Source organism: Trichomycterus rosablanca, chromosome 1 (assembly GCF_030014385.1).
Source record: "Trichomycterus rosablanca isolate fTriRos1 chromosome 1, fTriRos1.hap1, whole genome shotgun sequence".
In the NCBI taxonomy this organism is placed as follows: domain Eukaryota; kingdom Metazoa; phylum Chordata; class Actinopteri; order Siluriformes; family Trichomycteridae; genus Trichomycterus; species Trichomycterus rosablanca.
The window spans coordinates 47,698,775-47,721,666 of record NC_085988.1 but is presented as its reverse complement, the minus strand read 5'-3'; the positions used below and the strand labels follow the sequence as shown (position 1 = coordinate 47,721,666).

Below are 22,892 nucleotides of genomic sequence, written 5' to 3'. Positions count from 1 at the left end.
ATGCTAAAGCAATGCAAGTATTAATGTATTTATTAGCTAAACATATGAAACGAAATTATATAAAAAATAATAAAAATTTAATTAAGTCTCCAATCACTTATGAAGTAGGTAATTTAGAATATGTGAATATTCACAAAATAATATAATATTATTATTATTATTATTATTATTATTATTAATAATAATAATAATATGACACAGTAATAAACTATCAATCAGCTCTCCTGCCCAAGTGGTTTTGCTATGAGGACAAAAAAGAAAGAGCCAAAAGGCACTGCATAACTGGCAAAACTTACCAGTTTCCCAGAAAAAAAAGAATGCCAATATATGCCCACCATCACAACTTTAAACAGAAATACTGCAAGAACAACAGAAGCCAGCAAAATCTGCCAAAGAGGCCTGCACTTTAAAGGTCCTCTGCCAATTCATCGAATTAATGCTTAATGAGATTCCAAGAATGTCAGTTAAAGAAAACCAGTTCTATGACCCTCATTTATGCCCCATGCCATCTGCCAGCCATAATGACATTGTAGGTGGGCAGAGTACTAAGTTGCTTTGATAAGCTAGAGTGGCACCTTTAAGCAATAACAAATACAAGCATAAAATACATTCCCATAGTCTAATCCATCTTTTTTTGCTATAGTAAAAGCCTTTTCACTACACTTTTATCTAATAAATTGTTGCCAGGTTGTCACCAGGTTGTTGCTTTTTGTCACACCCATGATGTGGGTGGTGGGCCATTACTAGCACTGCAGTGACTGAAAATATCATTTTTGTTATTGGTTATGGTTGTGTGTGTTGTTCTGGTGTACCAAGCAATGTTGTTGGGATTGTTAATTACAATGTATAAACTTACTGGTTCCTTTATGACACATAGCCTGTTAGCACTTGTACAGTTAGGAGTATTTTCCTCCCAATCTAGTTGTATCCAATTACCCAATTGCATTACGCTTCCTCTCTACTGATGTCAATCTCCACCCTGGTTAAGGAGAGCCAAGTCTAACACATGCCCCTTCCAGCACATGTGCAATAGCCTGCACGAGGAAAGTTCATATGCAGATCAGCTTTGTGTATGGAGAGACACACCTGTCCACATTATCCCTCGTCTCTGTGCAGGCGCCATCAATCAGCCAGCAGAGGTCGTATTTGCATCAGTTATGAGGTCCCGTCCAGCACACCCCCCCCTTTTGAACAACAGCCAATCGTTGTTCGTGTAGGCGCCCAGCCTGCCGGATGGCAAAGCAGAGTTTTGAACCGATGAGTGTGCTAGAGTGTTTTACCGCTGCACCACCTGAGCGCCTGTTAGTGGTTTTTAATACTTCCCCTTGTTAAATACGATTTGGTTCAGGTTATCAAGAAATCAGTACCTAATTAAATAAAATGAATGTGCATTTGTTGAATTAAAAATAAATGAATGAATAAACACTGTAATAGAATAGCTGCCATACATTTAGAGATGCTAATTTTGTTTTAAAAATTGGAGTGGTCTCTTACTTTCAGCAACACCTATCAATAGCAGCTGTATAGTACTACAGAATACAATCAATTATATAAAGTTTTGCTTCCAACTTTAACAGTGCCATTGAGCACAAAGTGGGTCAATAATTGACTGGTTTGATCTGGTGGCTCTTTGTGTCCTGCACAAAGACCTGATTTCAACCTCACTGAACACCTTTGGTAATAATTTGAGTGGTGTTTGTGAGCCAGGCTTTCTGTTCCTACATCAGTGCCTGACCTCACAAAATGCGCTATTGACTAAATGGACACAAATTCTCATAGATGCACCCAAAACCTAATGAGTGCGACATAATCCCAAGACACATCATGTATACACTGATCAGCCATAACATTAAAACCACCTCCTTGTTTCTACACACATTGTCCCTTTTATCGGCTTCACTTACCATATAGAAGCACTTTGTAGTTCTACAATTACTAACTGCAGTCCATCTGTTTCTCTTCATGCTTTGTTAGCCCCCTTTCATGCTTCAATGGTCAGGACTCTCCCAGGACCACTATAGAGTAGGTATTATTTGGGTGGTGGGTCATTCTCAGCACTGCAGTGACACTGACATGGTGTTGGTGTGTTAGTGTGTGTTGTGCTGGTATGAGCTGGTAACAGCAGCAATAGATGAGCAATCGTCTCTGACTTTACATCTACAAGGTGGACCAACTAGGTAGGAGTGGACAGTGTGTGGACACGGTATTTAAATACTCCAGCAGCGCTGCTGTGTGCGATCCACTCATACCAGCACACAACACACACTAACCTGGTCTGTGGTGGTCCTGACCATTTAAGAACAGGGTGAAAGCAGGCTAAAAAGGTATGTAGAGAAATAGATTGACTACAGTCAGTAATTGTAGAACTACAAAGTGCTCCTATATGCTTCCTATAAGTGAAGCTGATAAAATGGACAGAGTGTAGAAACAAGGAGGTGGTTTTAATGTTATGGCTGATCGCTGTATGTAACCCTTACAAACGTATGTTAACTGTACATTTTTTGTGTCCCAGTTGATACCTTAGAATCTTATACTGAATCTGAATCCGATGAATGTGGGAACCAGTCTCTCTCTAGCTTTCTCTCTCGCTCTCTCTCTCTCTCTCTCTCTCTCTTGCTTTCGCATCCACCCTCATTGTGTGAGCTGGCGCTAGCATCAGGCGCATGTGAAAATCTTCCTCTAGTGCACCTGCCTCGCAACACGATGCTCTCACGGGTTCGATACTTGTAAAAGCTACAGGAATAGATCGAGTGCTTTGTGTGTATTGTACTGACCGAACATCATACATCAGTGATGAAGCTGAGATAGTGCTATCAGTCCGTTCTACTCGGGGAGTTGCCCCTTTGTGCCTGAGCGCGAGTGTGTGTGTGTGTGCTTGTAAGAGAGATAACCGAAAGGATGCTAAAGAAGAGCGGTGGTAGGTGAGTACGCATATATACACACATTATACTATACAATAGAAATATGACCGAGGATGAATGTTATTAGTATGTAATGGGATTCTTTAAACTCCATGCGATGCAAACGACGCCAGTTCGACTTTGCTGCTGTAGGTATTTAAGTGAATGGCAGATGGAGCGTCGATATCTGCTATCAAGGGTGTTTAAATGTCAATAGGGAGTGATAAATATCACTGTGCGAGGGAGCCAGTTCTTTTAGTTTCATCCAAGGGAATGTTTTAAAAAGTATTTAACCTGTTCTTTATTCATATTCATTTCTGTGACGTACATTTGCCCTTCGATATAACGCTGTCGTTTAGTGTAAGTGCAAACCTGAACATTGCCAGAACTATATATATATATATATATATATATATATATATATATATATATATATATATATTTTTTTTTTTTTTTTTTTTTTTTTTTTTTCCCCAGGTGCTGCCGAATTCATATACATTGTGCAGTTTTTAGAAACCCAGCTAGACTCAATTTTGCATGAAAATCCTGGACACCCACTTTATCTAGCTGAAAAAAAGCATATAAAGCATCTATCTAACATTGTTTTCAGTTCAGTAAGGCTATGGAGTTGTGTGTTCTGTACGGAAAACAGAAACCCAGCTAGACTCAATTTTGCATGAAAATCCTGGACTCCTAACAGGGAACCATACATGACTTGAAGTACATGTAATATGTACTTCATTCAACCACCTAGACACAGTCTTGAACAAAAATGCTAAACACTTATGGGTCATTCCTGGAATTGGGTGCCTTTTGGAAATGAAACACTGTTTTTAATTGTTTTTCATGTTTTATTATGAAAAGGACATGTTATACTTTTCCAAACTAATATTGGTCAAGCTCAAGCACACAAACTGTAGATTTTATTAAAACATTTTTTGCAGTCTCTGACCCAGGATGTTCACCCTGTTACGGACACATGCATAACTAAGGTGGCTACATTCATAGTCACAAAAAGGAGGACATTACACCCCAAAAGGAGGATGTCATACCAGGAACAGGGGGACATGATACTGCACACACAGAATGAAACCATAACCCATATAACAGAGTTTTACTGAGAGTTAACAAATTACTGTTTTACTCACCATGTTGTGTCTACTTTTGATATTTAAGTCTTTTCTTCGCAGCCTCCAAAAGTTTACTAATTGACTCAAGTAGAGGTGTATGCAGAACAGAGCGAGCGGGCGAAATTCAACCACAGACTAGCATTTAGAGGACGGACCTTCTGCGATTGGCCAGTGGTGGGCGAGCATTTGTTTTGACATGTACCTGAGCCAATGACCGATAATATTGATCAAAAATGTAACCAGTTCACTCCAAAAGGAGGATTTTTAAGTGTCCGTCCTAGCGTTGCATGGGCGGAGGACTGGCAGCTGAAAAACTGGACTGTCCGACCTAAAGCCGTACGGCTGGCCACCCTGTGCATAACTGTTGTTTTTGTTTTTCTGCTGCACTTAAGGCCATTCTTTAAAGGATGAACACATAATATCAATATTTCCGTTATTATTATAACCAAACTGAATAATAAAGCTATATAAATTACACATGCACCTCATATACACTGTGATGTCCACCCTGTTACGTATTAGGTCGTAAGAGGGTGGACCATAACAGGGTTGAAATTCTGACATTCAATGAGCCATTAGCTAGCGAGTGAGCAAAACCATGCTAGTATAAAAGTGAATTTAGACAAAGATTTCTCTGCTTTTTAGTATGATTATTTTTTAAATGATCAAATCGCATTTCTTTTTCTGATATATCCCGTAACAGGGTGGACATGTTAGGATAAAATGTGGAAAAAACAACATTAAAATGATTTTCATTTTCCACAGTTGTTTTCCCTCCAAAAAGATCATGTGAGCTCCAGGAAATGATGTCAGTATGTAAAACAGCTCTTCATTTTAAGAGACAGTAGTAAAAAAATAACAGGGTGGACGGCAACTTGGGGGAAAAAAAAATCCAAGGTTTAGAGGGACTTAAACAAACCTTTTAAACAGTATTGAAAGACTGAGATATTTTCATGATTAAACCTCATATATTAATCACTAAATCAGAATGTGCAACACTGGGGACATGGGAAAACCTCTGGTATCTAAGAAATAAAAACAGTGTAAAATGTATACAGTAATTTATTATTTTTTTTTTTTTGGGGGGGGGGGCATTGTGCTTTTTTGATAGTGTTAATTATTTTGGTAAGATGTTTAGAAATTGTATTGTTTAAAATTTTACTTAATAAATACAATGATCAGTACTGGGGACACAAAAGGCACCGAATTGTAGGAATGACCCTTATAGCATTTTACTACAGTAGATAAAGTATTTTTAGTGTTTCTTGCTTTGTATAGAACATACAGTGGGGCCAAAAAGTATTTAGTCAGCCACTGATTGTGCAAGTTCTCCTACTTAGAAAGATGAGAGAGGTCTGTAATTTTCATCATAGGTACACTTCAACTATGAGAGACAAAATGAGAAAAAAAATCCAGGAAATCACACTAGGATTTTTAAAGAATTTATTTGTAAATTATGGTGGAAAATAAGTATTTGGTCACCCACAAACAAGCAAGATTTCTGGCTCTCACAGACCTGTAACTTCTTCTTTAAGAAGCTCTTCTTTCCTCCACTCGTTACCTGTATTAATGGCACCTGTTTGACCTCGTTATCTGTATAAAAGACACCTGTCCACAGCCTCAAACACTCAGACTCCAAACTCAACCATGGCCAAGACCAAAGAGCTGTCGAAGGACACCAGGAAGAAAATTGTAGACCTGCACCAGGCTGGGAAGAGTGAATCTACAATAGGCAAGCAGGTTGGTGTGAATAAATCAACTGTGGGAGCAATTGTAAGAAAATGGAAGACATACAAGACCATTGATAATCTCCCTTGGGGTCAAGATCTCATCCCGTGGGGTCAAAATGATCATCAGACCGGTGAGCAAAAATCCCAGAACTACACGGAGGGACCTGATGAATGACCTGCAGAGAGCTGGGACCAAAGTAACAAAGGCTACCATCAGTAACACACTACGCCGAGAGGGACTCAAATCCTGCAGTGCCAGGCGTGTCCCCCTGCTTAAGCCAGTACATGTCCAGGCCCGTCTGAAGTTTGCCAGAGAGCATATGGATGATCCAGAAGAGGATTGGGAGAATATCATGTGGTCATATGAAACCAAAATGGAACTTTTTGGTAAAAACTCAACTCGTCGTGTTTGGAGGAAGAAGAAGAACCCAAGAACACCATACCTATTGTAAAGCATGGGGGTGGAAACATCATGCTTTGGGGCTGTTTTTCTGCAAAGGGGACAGGACGACTGATCCGTGTTAAGGGAAGAATGAACGGGGCCATGTATCGTGAGATTTTAAGCCAAAACCTCCTTCCATCAGTGAGAGCATTGAAGATGGAACGTGGCTGGGTCTTCCAGCATGACAATGATCCCAAACACACCGCTCGGGCAACGAAGGAGTGGCTCCGTAAAAAGCATTTCAAGGTCCTGGAGTGGCCTAGCCAGTCTCCAGACCTAAACCACATAGAAAATTTGTGGAGTCCGTGTTGCCCAGCGACAGCCCCAAAACATCACTGCTCTAGAGGAGATCTGCATGGAGGAATGGGCCAAAATACCAGCTACAGTGTGTGCAAACCTGGTGAAGACTTACAGGAAACGTTTGACCTCTGTCATTGCCAACAAAGGTTATGTTACAAAGTATTGAGTTGAACTTTTGTTATTGACCAAATACTTATTTTCCACCATAATTTACAAATAAATTCTTTAAAAATCCTACAATGTGATTTCCTGGATTTTTTTTCTCATTTTGTCTCTCATAGTTGAAGTGTACCTATGATGAAAATTACAGACCTCTCTCATCTTTCTAAGTAGGAGAACTTGCACAATCAGTGGCTGACTAAATACTTTTTGGCCCCACTGTAGTTACTACTACATAGTAACAGAATCATAACACAAAACAATACAGAGCAAAAAAGTCACATTTATCTTATCCTTTTATTATTAAGACAGCTTGCTGCACTCATTTTTGACTGAAGCAACTTGCTAAAAAGATAATACATCTTTCTAACATTGTTACAGTAAAGCTTATTTTGAAAAAAGGTGCTTACTTGAAACAGAAAACCATCCAAACACTGTGAATTAAATATGTCAGATTTGCCACGTCAGGAAATTGGACAACCAGCTAGATGCAGTTTTTAAAAACGTTAGGCACTTTAGTCAGGTTTATGAAGCTACATCCTAGACCTTGTCTACATAAATACATGTATTCCCTTAAACATGTTTTCCCCATCTTGTACTAGCAATGGCATACATATAACCTGTGTTCTCAGTACTTAGAAAAGTGAGAGTGAGAGAGCACATTTTGACAGAAGTCAGCATTTTTAAAAATGTGAATTTGCACATAAAATGCACATAAAAATAAAACAATTAGATGTCAATTTTGCTGCTGTAGCAATTCAGCCACTTTCACTCGTCCCTCTTCTGTAATAGGTACATATCTTTCAGTTTTTTATTTTGTCAGTGTTTGTGATTATCCTCTGATAATCTTTCAGTATTATAATTCACTAATGTACCAGGTTTTTGTGTTATAATGTATGTGGTATTTTGACTTCATGATTTTATAAACTGAAGAAAAGTTATATACTAATATATACTAATATCATATACTAATGTGCTAAACAATCTGCATAGCAGTGTTATAGTAAAACTGTGTTGCTATGTGCTGTATACTGCTGCTTCACATCAGTGGTACAACAGAGCTGTGGACCAGCATTTCTACTCACTTAGAGATAGGAATTACCTGCATCTCAAGTCCTGATTTGTTTAAGTCGAAGTCAAATTCAAAATGGAAGCAACTATTTATTAATTTATATACAACCCCAAATAAGAAAAAGTTGGGAAAGTATGGAAAATGCTAATAAAATAAAACTGCAGTGTTCCTTACATTTACTTTGACTTTATTTTATTGCAGACAGTATGAACCCAAGATATGTCATGTTTTGTCTAGTCAAGTTCATTTTATTTGTTAATATACATCCATTCCTGCATTCTGACCTGCAACACATTCCAAAAAAGTGCATCTCAAAGTGGTAAAAGCAGAGCATTTACCACTTTGTAATGTTGTCCTTCTCACAACACTTGGCAGACATTTTGGAAACCAAGCAATGAAGTGTTTCAGGTGTTATTTTGTTGTTCCTGTAGACTTGCTTTAAGGTGTGCAACAGTACAGGGTTGTCACTGTCACATTTTTCATTTACAAATTTTCCACACATTCTCTATTGAGGACAGGTCAGGACTGCAGGCAGGCCAGTCCAGTAACCCGTTCCGCAGCCATGCCTTTGTAATGTGTGCAGCATGTGGTTTTGCATTGTCTTGTTGAAAAATACTTAGATCTCCATGGAAAAGATGTTATTGTAAAGGCAGCATATGTTGCTCTTAAGATCTCAATGTACTTTTCTGCATTAATGCTGCCATCACAGAAGTCTAAATTACCTTTGCCAGGGGCATTGACACAGCCCCATACCATGACAGACCCTGTCTTTTGGACTTGTTGATGATGGATGGTCCATTTTTTTCCAAAAAAGATTTGAAATGCTGACTTTGTGTTTGACCACAATACACATTTCCACTGTGTAATGGTATATTCCAGATGCCTCCAAGCCCAGAGAACTTAACATACTTCTGGACATGGTAAACTAAAGAAAGAGTAAAGTTTAAAGTGGCATTTGTGCATGTAAATCTGTATTGTAGTGCTTGACAAAGGTTTGCCAAAGTAATCTCTTGCCCATGTGGTTATATCAGCTATTGTTGAATGATGATTCTTGATGCAGTGTGAGGGATCGTAACCACTGGTGTTCAGCTTAGGCTCTACGCACAAAAAATCCTCCAGATTCCTTGAATCGTTTAATGATATTCTGCACTGTAGATAAAGCAAATCACTTCCAGTTTGTCTTTGAGAAACATTGTTTTTGAACGTTTCAGTACTTTTCTGATCCTCTGCCCATCTTTGCTCCTCAAAAACTCATTTTTGTGGATAGTGGTTTTGTATACAAAATCATTATTACAATCACCTGTTTAAAATCACATAATTTTCTTATCGGTACCTCATTACTTGTCCTTTAACTTTTTTTAAATGTGTTGAAGTCCTTAAATGCAGGGAAGGATGTAGGTTACCAAATTGGAATTTGGAATTGACCAAACATAAAATATCATGGGTTTATACTGTCAGCGATTAAATAAAAGTCAAAGTAAATGTAAGAAACACTGTGGTTTCTTTTACTTGCATTTTCCTGTTTGCATGCTGTCAAACTTTTTCTAATTTAAGGTTGTATTTACATTACAGAATACATGTCACATTAATGTCACCATTTAATGAACTCCACAATCTCTAAAGCCTAGATCATGCACCAAGCTAAATGTAGTTTTAATTGGAGATGCTGGACACCAGCACCTTTCTAAAGGTTTTTGGTATAACATATCCATAGCTGTATACAGTCACCCCTCAAGTCACAAACTTCCAGCAGGTTGTTGGGTGACCAACGGACATAAAGGCTATGGTCTCTGAAGTGGATCAATATAAGGGCTACTGTGGCAAAAAATGCAAATCATGTTAATACTACATATGGGGTGAATGTGTCAGAACACACAGTGCATTAAACATTTCTGTGCATGAGGCTGCATAGTGCCGAATCTAACTTCTGTTCACCGTCAAAAGACTCACAGTGGGCTGGCAGGCATCAAAACTATAGCAGTGTGCATTGTTTATATGCAGAAGAGATTGCACCAGGATGCACTGTAGGACAGTGTACTTCATAACATACAGAACTTTATAGGCTGGTGGTTCTAATGATTTAGCTCATAAGTGTATACTAAAGTAAAACATTTATTAATTCACTCTGTGTATTTTAGAGTATTTTGTACATTTTAGCTATCAAGTGATTGTGTTTACCTAACACTATAATAACATATATTGACATTTTGTAATAAGCCTGCATGTTGTGTAGCTTGACAGGCTTGCTGGCTATATTATGCCCATCTGCTATGGCACTAATGGCTTACCGGGGGCATGGAGGTGCAGATGTTAGTACCTTTAAGCGACAGTGCCGGCTCCTCATTTAGCATTAATGCGCTTCAGGTGGGGCTTTGCCAATTTAATCAAAGCTTTTTTTTAGCCAGAGGGTTGCTGGCTTCTCTGTTTGATCCTGCATTCTGTGTCTGTGATGTCAGGCTCAGTCTGGTCATCATAGCCAAAATGCTTTGCCTCCAGAGGTGGTGTGACAGCATCTTTATAAGTGGACCCCACAGATGGAGCAGCACTTGATGTGGGCTGAGTTTCTGTTGAGCTCTTACTCTACACTCTTTTTTTAAAGAACTTGTGTTGTCACATGACATTGTTGCACATTCGTGACAACTGGTTTTCATTCTGTTTCTAAACCTTGCCTGTGTGCTCTTACCACTTTAGGCTGCTGTTTTTCATTTGGTTTTCTTTTGTTATTAGTGTCTGTTATATTGGTCAGCAGCTGTTATTTTTAGTATTTTTGTTTGTGGCTATTTAGTCACATTGTTGTGTCTTGGTTAAGCATTCTGCACACTGGTTTCATTTTTTAAAATATCTCAAGTATGGAGTTCCTCTTGGCACATTCTTAGCACTACCCACCTCATTACAGAAGAAACCAGCCAGTATGTAAACCCAACAGAGCTTTACCAGGGTGAGCTTCTTGCATTTCCATTTAAGATTTCCTTTCTTTCAGCATGCTGTTTTTAGTGGGGTGTTCAGCTTTTGTAGATACATTTCACTGGATTTTTAGGAGAATTAGGAACTTGGTAGGAGGCATGAACTACAGTATCATGCCCACCTGCCATGCCACAACAAATACAAACATAATACATCACTTTCACAGTCATAAATTCCTTATGAAACCATGCTTTGGTTTTTAGAAAGTGTTTTTCTTCCTAAAAATGGGACAGAGAAAAATAAGACCAAGGATGTACAAATAACACTGTTCTGAGGGGTTCCACAATTGGTCGTTTAACTGGTAACAGGTGATGCCTTTAAGAGTATAAAAGTAGCATCCTCCAAAGTCTTGCGTCATGGTCCACCACTTGCAAAAGCTGTGACAGAGCTGTCAATCACTTCAAAGACAATATCTCTCAGTGCAACATTTTATGTCAAGGATTTAAGGTATTTAACCATTTGCAGTATATAATATTATGAAAAGATTCAGGGAGTGAGGGGAAGTCTTGGTGCATAAAGGCCAAGGGCTGAATGTGCATAACTATTGAGCCCTCATGCTATTGAGTCATAATGCTATGGACATAGCCACAAAGGCTTGAGAATACGATGAAAAATCATTGTCGTTTAACATAGATTGGCGCTGCATCAAGTAATGCAACCTGAAAGTGTATTATGCAAAGAGTAAGGAACGCAGACGAGTACTCAAGGCCCAAAGTCATCTGAGACGTTCTGTGGTCAGATGAATCCATGTTTCAGCTTGTTTGGGGGAAAAACAGACGTCAGATTCAGTGTTACCAACAGAATCTGTGATGGTATAGGGGTGCATCAGTGACCACAGCATGAGTGAGCTGCATATACGTATGTGAAGGTATCATTGATGTAGAGGCTTATATGGCATTTTGGAGCAGCATATTCTTAAAACAAGATGACCTATTATCCCAGGAATTTTATGTCTTCTTTAGCTAGACATTGCCAGGCCTCATTCTGAATGAGTTACAACAGTGTGACTTTGTAGACAGAATGTGTGTGCTTGAATGGTCTGTGTGCAGTCCAGATTTGTCTTTTATTAATCATGTGTGGCTTATCAAGAAGAGGAGAATCAGACAACAGTGACTAGGAACTGTTGAGCAGCTCATGTCTTGTATACAGCAAGAACGGGCAAAATTTCCACCTGCAACAATTAGTATCTTATATTGCCAAATGATTAATGAGTATAACTAAAATAAAAGATGACATGACCCAGTAGTAAACGTGTGTTGCAGGCATCAGTTCATCACGGCACCTGCTAGTGGGTGGGATATATTAGGCAGCAAGTGAACATTTTATCCTCAAAGTTGATGTGTTAGAAGCAGGAAAAATGGACGAGTGTAAGGATTTGAGCGAGTTTGACAAGGGCCAAATTGTTATGGCTAGACGACTGGGTCAGAGCATCTCCAAAACTGCAGCTCTTGTGGAGTGTTCACGGTCTTCAGTGGCCAGTATCTATCAAAAGTGGTCCAAGGAAGGAATAGTGGGAAACCGGCGACAGGGTCATGGGCGACCAAGGCTTATTGATGCACGTTTGGAGCGAAAACTGGCCCGTCTGGTCCTATCCATCAGAGAAGCTACTGTAGCTCAAATTGCTGAAGAAGTTAATGCTGGTTCTGATAGAAAGGTGTTAGAATACACAGTGCATCGCAGTTTGTTGCATATGGGGCAGCAAAACGGGGACCAACACAATATTAGGAAGCTGGTCATAATGTTATGCCTGATCAGTTTATGTTATATAAAGGTTTAAGTAAATTAACAAACTACAGATTTCAGTTTTTATTGCATTTTTTGGAAGTGTCCCAACTTTAACACTTGTTGTACAGCTTGGTGTACAGCTAGATACTAGATCTTTTCTTTTTTTACGTTTAATGTGTGTTAATCTTCCTTCAGTCTTTTAAATCATCTTTTCACTACAGACTATAGTTTGTCTCCAATATAAATAATAAAATAATAAAATATCAGACGTTTGTAAGGTTAATAACTTTGAGCCATAGTAAAAACCCTTCAAATACAGTAAGATTTAAAGTGCAATGGGTTAAATCATTGCCTTTTTAACCTGTTCATACCATTTATAAACTATGGGTGTGTTCGAAAACCTAGTGAGCTGCCTTGATGTCTTACTGCCTACATAGGTAGCGGCCTACGTAGAGAGGATTCTAATAAGTCATCGACAAGTCAGGTTATACGAACGCGTTACTTAGACAGCGATTCCATAAGTTTTCGCTTACTAGGCTAACACAGTTAGCCTCATGACATTCAAACCAATGGGATGGGGTGGTACAACGCACTAGCATGTCAACTAACATCTCACTCTGTGTACCAAAAATGTTAAATTCGCTAACAAGATCGAATTTGCAAATAAATCACATTTGTGCAAGTTTATACAAATTAAAAATCAATGATAATTTATTTATGTTTGAAAAGAACTCGTTGCTCTGCACCGTCCGTCATATTTTTTTTATGTTTCTGTGAGAAAAGTTGTGCCGCACTGAATCCTGGGATTGCCTTCATCGCTAAGGCAGCATCGGATGCTCGCTCGTTATTCAGTCAAAACACAGTTCAAATTTAAGGTGCCATAGTAAGCAGCATTTTAAGGCACCCAAGAATTCGAACAGCCTCCTTCTCGGGAGCGCACGTAGGATGAAGTAAAATGCTGTCTATGTAGAGAGCTCACTAGGTTTTCAAACACACCCTATATGACCAAAAGTATGTGGACACATGACCATGAGTTTGTTAAACATTCCATTCTAAAATCATGAGCATTAGTATAGAGTTGACATCCATCTTCTGTGGGAATTTGTACCCATTCAGTCAAAATAGCATTTGTAAGGTCAGGCACTGATGTTGGATTAAAAGAAGACATACTTTTGGCCATACAAAAATTAGTTTGTAAGAATCAAAGTGCCTTAAATCGTCTATGTCTTTTTTGCTCCATGGTTCTCATGCATAATGCAGAAGTCTGTTACATCATGTCTAACGCTGTGTACTTTTGCAACCATTTTACAGCTGAGCCTGCAGGCAAAAATATGGTAAAGAGAATCCTTTCCGAACGTCATTATGTTTGGTGAGGGAGAAGGTCTTTTAACTCAAGCTCTGTATGCACCCCATTGCTGTGTTTATCCCCAATGACCCTCTTTAAATCACAGCAACAGCAGGTGCACGTTGTTGCATCCCAGCACAGACACTTACTTGCAGCCAGTTTCTGAGAGGAGGCTAATTTTAGGGTGCTGAGTCTTATGGCTGCTTTGTTGGATCCCTGTGGTGAAGGTCTTGAAGTTCCTAGCCCAGCAGCACATACTGGGCTGGCAGCCCATGGGACATTTGTAGGCTTTACCTGTGAGCTGTGAGATTTTTTCCTTGGGAAAAGGTGGAGCTGGAGCACAGAAGGGCACACTGAAAATATGACATTAATACTTAAGTTTCTGAATGGTAAAAAGTGTAAAAGATCCCTATCTGAATATTGAATTACTTATTAGTCAAGCCATATCACTCCCTCTCATTTAATCTGCTTTGAAAGCTAAATCATTTCCATATTCCTACACGGTGAGAAAGAAATAGAGCAGCCTACTGCTAATCTTTAAATGAAATGCATTTGACCAGATCAGGGGAACTCTGCAAGAGAGCTTTTAGTTCATCTATTAGCTTTTCTAGGTTGGTTAATGTTTACATATTGTCTGTAGACTTCTTATATAAAATTCTTAGTTAACATCAGGACTGAAACAGGGTTCTCTTTGCAATGTGTAATTATATATTGCGTTTATGCTGTTTGCAGAAGAGTATGTAAATATTTTGATGTGCATGCCTTACGAAACACCAGAGGTTCCAGAATTGTATCTATTCAAGTCTTTTTGAAACAATTACTCTAGTATTTATGTGGTAAATGTACACCGATCAGCCATAACATTAAAACCACCTCCTTGTTTCTACACTTACTGTCTATTTTATCATCTCAACTTACCATATAGAAGCACTTTGTAGTTTTACAATTAGTTCAACTGTTTCTCTGCATGCTTTGTTAGCCCGCTTTCATGTTGATCTTTAATGGTCAGGACCCCCACAGGACCACCACAGAGCAGGTATTATTTAGGTGGTGGATCATTCTCAGCACTGCAGTGACACTGACATGGTGGTGGTGTGTTAGTGTGTGTTGTGCTGGTATGAGTGAATTAGACACAGCAGCGCTGCTGAAGAAACACCTCACTGTCACTGCTGGACTGAAAATAGTCCACCAACCAAAAACATCCCGCCAACAGCGCCCCATGGACAGCGTCCTGTGACCACTGATGAAGGTCTAGAAGATGACCAACTCAAACAGCAGCAATAGATGAGCGATCGTCTCTGACTTTACATCTACAAGGTGGACCAACTAGGTAGGAGTGTCTAATAGAGTGGACAGTGAGTGGACACGGTATTTAAAAACTCCTGCAGCGCTGCTGTGTCTGATCCACTCATACCAGCATACCAACACACACTAACACACCACCACCATGTCATTGTCACTGCAGTGCTGAGAATCGTCCACCACCTAAATAATACCTGTTCTGTAGTGGTCCTGGGAGAGTCCTGACCATTAAGGAACAGGGTGAAAGCAGGCTAAAAAGGTATGTAGAGAAATAGATTGTAGAACTACAAAGTGCTTCTATATGGTAAGTGGAGCTGATAAAATGGACAGTGAGTGTAGAAACATGGAGGTGGTTTTAATGTTATGGCTGATCAGTGTAAATGTCATATAGCAGAGTTTTCTGTTAACATGAGACCATGTCTTAGATGCATCATTGGTCAAAGAAGCCCTGACAGATCTGAATAGAAAAGAGAAATTTTCATTTTGCATGAAAGAGCGAGTAAAGAAACCTTACTGACCTAAGCAAGGCCACTGGATGTTTCCATTTCAGAAGTAATCATCTAACACCTAGCCTCGGCGTAAGACTTATTTAATGTTTTCTGGATTCCCTCGCTTTAACTCCCAATGTAGTCATTTCCAATTGCTGACTTTGAATCTACTGTTGCTTACGCAACCCCCATTCTGATCAAGAAAAATTGTATCACCCCCTCCGACATGTTTCTAATCTGTGGCTGCTTTTTATCATGTGCCAGTGTTGGGTTCCTTCACAGAGGCTTGTTGTCTACGCAAAGCCATGCTAGGCTCTCTTTTGCTCGACAGCCATTAAGGTCACAAAGCTTTTAAGAGCTTTTAGCAAACACTTAATAACATGATATTAGAATTACCCCAGTTTGAAATGTAATCTTGTTAAAGGAAGGATTTTCAGTTCTGAAACAACAGGGGCCTATATTCTGTTTGCAGCATAAATCAGAGATGTTCACAAGTCACAAAATACGAGTCTTAGGCTTAGGCTAAAGTCCGAGTCAAGTCACGAGTCTTTAGGCTAGAGTCCGAGTCAAGTCACGAGTCTTTAGGCAGGAGTCCGAGTCAAGTCACAAGTCTTTAGGCTCGAGTCTTTAGGCTATAGTCCGAGTCAAGTCACAAGTCTTTAGGCTAGAGTCTGAGTCAAGTCACAAGTCTTTAGGCTAGAGTCCGAGTCAAGTCACGAGTCTTTAGGCTAGAGTCCAAGTCATGTCACAAGTCTTTAGGCTAGAGTCCGAGTCAAGTCACAAGTCTTTAGGCTAGAGTCCGAGTCAAGTCACAAGTCAATATAATATACACAAAACATATATTGGATATGTAGCGTAGAAATAAACAAATAATCTGTAAGTTCAGATAAACAAAAACAGATTAGCAACTGTATTTCGCCATTTTACTCAGTGCCTTTACTTTCCTAGTCATTGTGCAAATGAATGTAATTTCAGTAACAAGAAGGTACCAGTTAAAAGCTTAAACTGATACGTTTTGTTTTCATTGCAAAACAAAAGCGTGCGATAAATCACGGCACAGCAGCCAAAATCCAAAACACAGCAAAAAAAATCATAACCACTGCTTACCTTAGCTTATGTTCTTCCATATGCTATTACATTTATAACCATGTATTGTCTCATTAGGAATATAATCCGTTATTTTGTAAATGTGCTTATAATTAAAAACCTCCAAACTTTTCCCAGTTGTGAATTAAAACACTCACTCATTAGAAAGCCAATCAAGCGTTTCATTGACACGTCATCTGTGTGACGCAAACTGAATGAATGCAAATAACAGCATTTCTTACAAAAAATTAAAATCAGAGGGTTTAATTGGTTCAGAAAGCGGTTCTTTCAACCATTAGCGCCAATTCTGTAGGAGTGTTTCATTCACCCCAGTTGTTTTTGTGAAGTGCACTATGTAGGGTATTCCACCATTTTTAATTAGATTCCAAGCCAAAGGTAACGAAAATGTTCAAATGAATTGAATATATAATTGTTTATGAGTACAAAATATAAGTTTACGAGTCTTTTTTTTTTTTCGAGTCCGAGTCATTTGAAACGAGTCCGAGTCGAGTCTGAAGTCGATGTGTGTCTGACTTACGTGCAACTTCCCCATTACATTTAACTGATCATTTAGCTTCTGTCATCACACTGTAAATATTTTAAGGTTAACACAACAGTTTTGTAACATAATTAAATGGGACAATTACCATGGGCTGTTTCTAAAATTAGAAATAGCTTTTTATTGACATTTTTCATCACAACCATTTCTGACAGGAAACAAAATATGCCAGAGAAGATTTGACCGATAATGACATTGTGTCTGTAACAAGTAGGGTAAGGCAATGCTTAGTATAAGATGCCACATTTGTTTTTTAAAGTTGGAATCTAACACTACATAGTACAGATACACTCACTCACTTTTTTAACTGCTTATCCAGTTAGGGTCGTGGGCAAGGATGGATTAAGGATAGTCTGGGCCCCTGGGCAAAGAGTTGAATCGCTGAATCGCATATTTGCAACAAAACGTCTGTTATGAAATATGTTAGCTTGCCTGGCAATTAGTAGGTCCCTAGAAAGTCAAGGAGCCATGGTAAACGACTTCTATGGAAGTCAAGGGCCCCATAGCAGGGGCCCTCGTGATCAAGGGCCCTCTAATGGTATGCCCTGCTCTTCTCTAGGGCCCCCTGGTAGGGGCTCTCATAACCAGGGCCCTCTAAAAATATGCCCCCCTCTTTCCTAGGACCCCTAATAGCCAGAAGTCGAAGTCAGAGCAGTGCCACAACGCCTCATCCATTTTCATAAGGGGCCCAAAAGCATGGCTAGGGGCCCCAAAAGCATGACTAGGGCCCCCAAGAGGCCCTGGGGTCAAAGTCCCTAATAGTCAGAGGATCCTTAAAATGGAGGGCCCTCGGAAATAAAAATATATTGTATCATAAATGTTGATAGGCATAGCAAAATGTTTTGGGCCAGGGCCCCCCCGGGGCCCCCTGACCTCAAGGGCCCCTGGGCGCTGGCCCCACTGGCCCGGTCAGTAATCCAGCCATGGTCGTGGGAGGGTGCTGGAGCCTATCCCAGCTTTTCAATGGACGCAAGGCACACAGTAACCACCAGTCCATTGCAGGGCAGACACACACACACCCATTCACCTATAAACTGACCGCATGTTTTTGGACTGTGGGAGGACACTGGAGCTCCCAGAGGAAACCCACGCAGACCCAGGAAGAACATGCAAACTCTGCACAGAAGAGACCCAGACCGCCCCGCCTGGGGATCAAACCCAGGACCTTCTTGCTCCAGTCAGCTCCAGTATGCTGTTGTCACAATGGAAACATAAAAATTACTAAGAAATTCAGAAAGTTACAGACATTTAAGATTTAAAATGTGTGTGTGTGTGTGTGTGTGTGTGTGCATGTGTCTGTGTCTCAAAGACTGTGGAAATCCATAGCTCTGTGATCCACAGCCATTTATAAAGATCCGTCTTCTGTGTGCTGTAGAGATTCATTTTTTTTAATTGCAGCATTATGAACAAAAAAGGTTTCTTGTGGATATTGCCTTGCTTCATAATGAAATTGTATTGAGAAATAATATTTTACATTACTTGAATCCTGTTCAGTTTAGTTTGTGTAATGAATACTACTGGAGTGCTCACATTAAACCCACACAGTAGTGGCATGTCTAGTATGCATGCATTGGCATGAATAAAATGTAAACTGCACATCAATGTGTGTATAACATATAATAAATATATATATATACACACACTGATAAGCCATAACATTAAAATCACCTCCTTGTTTCTTGAAGTTCTACAATTACTGACTGTGGTACATCTATTTCTCTACATACTTATATATATATATATATATATATATATATATATATATATATATATATATATATATATATATATATATATATATATATATAATACATAATATGTATATAACATAAACACATATATATGTATATATATATATATATATATATATATATAATTAAACATTTTAATGTACCCAGATGAATGCAGTAAATACAATATTAATACAAGGATGCATAAATTACCAACATGCTATGACCGTGCTGGTTTTGGCACTGTTGAAAGACACAGCAAATTGTAGGATTAGGAAAGGTTTTTTTTTTTACTTGAGTTGGTGAGACCTGGGTTTTAGTGATTAGGATGGTCTATTTTTCAGACTTGCAAGTCGATAGCTGCCCTTTAACTGGGAAAATTCAAAGACATTACCCGTTTTAGGATTGACTGATTGGTCTGCCCAAGCTCAGTAGATCAGACAGGTTGTAAATTATATAGGCGTGGGTGGTTTACCAATCAGCATGAGGCCAGTGGGGTTTATTTGCAGCTTAGATCAGAGTGTGTCTAGAAAAGGAGCTGAGCTAAGCACTGCCACACTGATGCTCACTTTAATTGGATTTGTTTATTTATCTACAGCAGGCATGGTGATTTATGATGTGCCCTAAATATGTCAGCATCAATTTTCATTATGTATCAACGTTTGATTGGAATATCCATGAGGAGGCAGAGAAAGTGTTAGTCATGCCCTCATTGGGAGCTGTGGGTGGATATACACTATATGGATAAAAGTAATGGGACACCCCTTCCAATTTTTGTATTTATGTGTTTCATCCATAAAAATTGCCAAGAGAAATAATTCAGGTATATAAATATAAGGAAATATTTATTTAAAGGAAATTATATGCTTCCAACTTTGCAGCAACAGTTAAGAGAAGGCCCAAATTCCATCATTACTGTGCCCTCGGTTGTGTAAAGACCAGAAGGAAATCTTGGTTTAAACAAACAGTGGTCTGCACAAAACCCTGACCTCAGCCCCACTTAACAGATTTGACATACATCTTGTGAGAAGCCTCTTCTTTATAACCTAAATTTAAAATGATGTAAACACTAACTGTTTTATGTATAGAGAGTTTTTATTGCTATTCACTCCACACTAATGAGCCAAAACATTAGGAACACTGTCTAATATGCTGTTGCTGACCTGCCGAGACATTGGGTGTGTTCGAAAACCTAGTGAGCTCTCTACATAGACAGCATTTTACGTCATCCTACGCACGCTCCCGAGAAGAAGGCTGTTCGAATTTTTAGATGCTTTAAAATGCTCCCTAGTAAGGCACCTTAAACTTGAACATATTTTGACTGAATAACGAGGGAACATCCGATGCTGCCTTGGCAGTGAAGGCAATCCCAGCTTTCAGTGCAGCACAACTTTTCTCACAAAAAATTACAAATATGGCGGACGAATGCGGTGCCACGAATGGAATTATTTTCAAACGTAAATAAATTCTCATACATTTTTTATTTCTATAAACAAGTACAAGTGTCATTTATTAGCAAATTTAGGCTTGTCAGTGACAATTTAACCGTTTTCAGTACACAGAGGGTGATGTTAGTTGACATGCTAGCACGTTGTGCCACATCATCCCATTGGTTTGAATGGCATGAGGCTAACTGTGTTAGCTTAGTAAGCAAAAACTGATGTATACGCTGTAATTGCTGTCTAAATAGTGCATTCGAATAACCTGACCTATAAGTCAATGTCTTATTAGAATCCTCTCTACTTAGGCAGCTGCCTATGTAGGCAGTAGACAACAAGGCAGCTCACTAAGTTTTCGAACAGACCCATTGTCATCCTGTGATACCCCCAGTCCTGTGGTACCTTCACATTAAGTACAGGTCTGTCAACTTCAGTATTTTTACATTACATTTACATTTTCGGCATTTAGTAGACGCTTTTATCCAAAGCGACTTACAGTTGAGACAGGGTACAATCTAAGCAATTGAGGGTTAAGGGCTTTGCTCAAGGGCCCAACAGTGGCAACCTGGCAGTGGTGAGGCTTGAACCGGCAACCTTCTGATTACTGGACCAGTACCTTAACCACTAGGCTACAGTGTCCAGTGCTAAGCATAAGCACATTTTCACAGGGTGGTCCTGAGGTTTTTGCTTATCTGTGTTTTTGTGAGAATAAACTTTTGGATGTCTTTTGGATTTAGGATGTCTTAGCTTTTCTCATGGCAATTTGTAATTTCCCAAGGTTCACTGAGTTTCTGATTGATTCACAATGTTAAAATCCTTAGTAAATAATTAGTAGGATTCAGTCAGGCTAGGTCACACAGTCACTAATACCTTCCAGGAAACCAGTCATGGGTTGTCTTGGCTTGATGTTTGGGGTTGTTGTTTTATTAAACATCCAGATTACATTTCTTGACTGATAAGACAAAATTCTCCTCTAATGCCTAGTTCACACTACACGATTTTTGCCCTGATTTTTGCTCGCTGACTGGTCACCACTAGATGTGGCAGCTCGGGAGCAACTGTGCTCGGTGATCTAAACTTTGCTCTCAATCGCTATGTGTGAACTACTCAACAACTCGATCCGAGCGGCTAGCCGAGCGCTGAGGAGAGATATCTAGCATGTTGAATATCTGGATCAGTTGGTTGCGACTGGCAATGAGTGTGGTGAGGGGGATAATATAGTTTCTATCAGAATACATCGGCACACACACAAGCTTTACAATATTTGTGATCTTATCGTCCACGCCAAACCATCATACCAACAATGCATTACAAAAAAATATTTATTACCTTCAACTCGCTACAGAACAAAACAATCCCTGCTGGTCACGTTGCCAAATCCACTTGGATTCATTTATTTTTCCCTTTGATTTTACGCTGCACATCAGCGCACAAACAACTTTGATCGCTCGCTACTTGCTGACGTGCATTTTTGGACGTGGTACATTAAACTCCTCTTCACTTCTCGCGTTTGTTTTCATAACAAAATGTAGTTTGGGAGACCGGAGAAGCTCACCTGTGATTCCAGTTTGGTGATAGATTGTGTAGTGTGTGCCCCCCTATCACCGATCAATCGTGTAGTGTGAAAGCTACACCGACTTGAAAGACTCCCGATTACAAGAGATCCAGTTGTGTAGTGTGAACTGTACAGCGACCTGACGACTTGGAAAGTCGTGTAGTGTGAACTTGGCACAATATGTCCAAATACATCTCTTCATTCATGTTTTGATCACATGTAATGTAGCTCCACATGCAATACAAAGTGAAAGAGTAGTTTCAAGTGGTGTTAAAAACAACAAAAAAAGAAATTTAGAAATTAATTTGAACGTGAGCAACATTGCTGATGTGATTCAATGGCTGTTCACGTTCACCTAGGCATGAAAGCTTCCCATATTAGATCAGTTCAGCAAGCACGCCTTTACGATCAGCGTGGTCGGGTTTTTCCTGAGAACTGATTGCTTATTTAGTTTCAGAAAGCTTTATATTACTCTGGGTAATTTAAGCACTCTGTGCATTTTAGTTTTTAGTGTTTGAATACAGGAACATGGGCATCTTTTTACGCTGCCACTGCTGAAGCACAGCACATTTACTCCTCCGCCCTGCTTTTGAATCAATCAACAAACATTAATTTATATTTGTCATTATATAAATTAATTGTCATTTGTCATTTGAATCAATCAACAAACATTAATTTACACTGGATCCAAATCTCAAATCTCAATAGTGAATAATAATATTAGAAGAAATAAAGGCCATCATTTTAATTATTCAACATAAATTTCATTTTAAGAGGAAGGGTGTAGGAACCATGAAGGTTGCGGTACAGCTTATTGGTTGTTGTTCTTTGTATAACTGCTGTTTTCAGGTTGCTTTTTTGAGTGACTGCTGGCTATTCTGTCTTTCACCAAAAACCTCACCATTTGTTAGCAAATTTGGTGTGGTGGTTGTTTTGGTTCCCACTTTCTTCACAAGAAAGAAAGAC

General features: G+C 39.2%; 1 protein-coding gene across 1 annotated transcript in view; it reads left to right on the top strand.

The window, feature by feature from the left end:
* Positions 1-2,774: 2,774 nt before the first annotated feature.
* lingo1a (leucine rich repeat and Ig domain containing 1a) overlaps positions 2,775-22,892 on the top strand; it is a 76,535-nt gene continuing 56,417 nt past the window's right edge. Inside the window, exon 1 of the mRNA XM_063003686.1 lies at positions 2,775-2,921. The gene's annotated coding sequence lies outside the window, so the exon portion shown is untranslated. The remainder of the gene's footprint in view (positions 2,922-22,892) is intronic.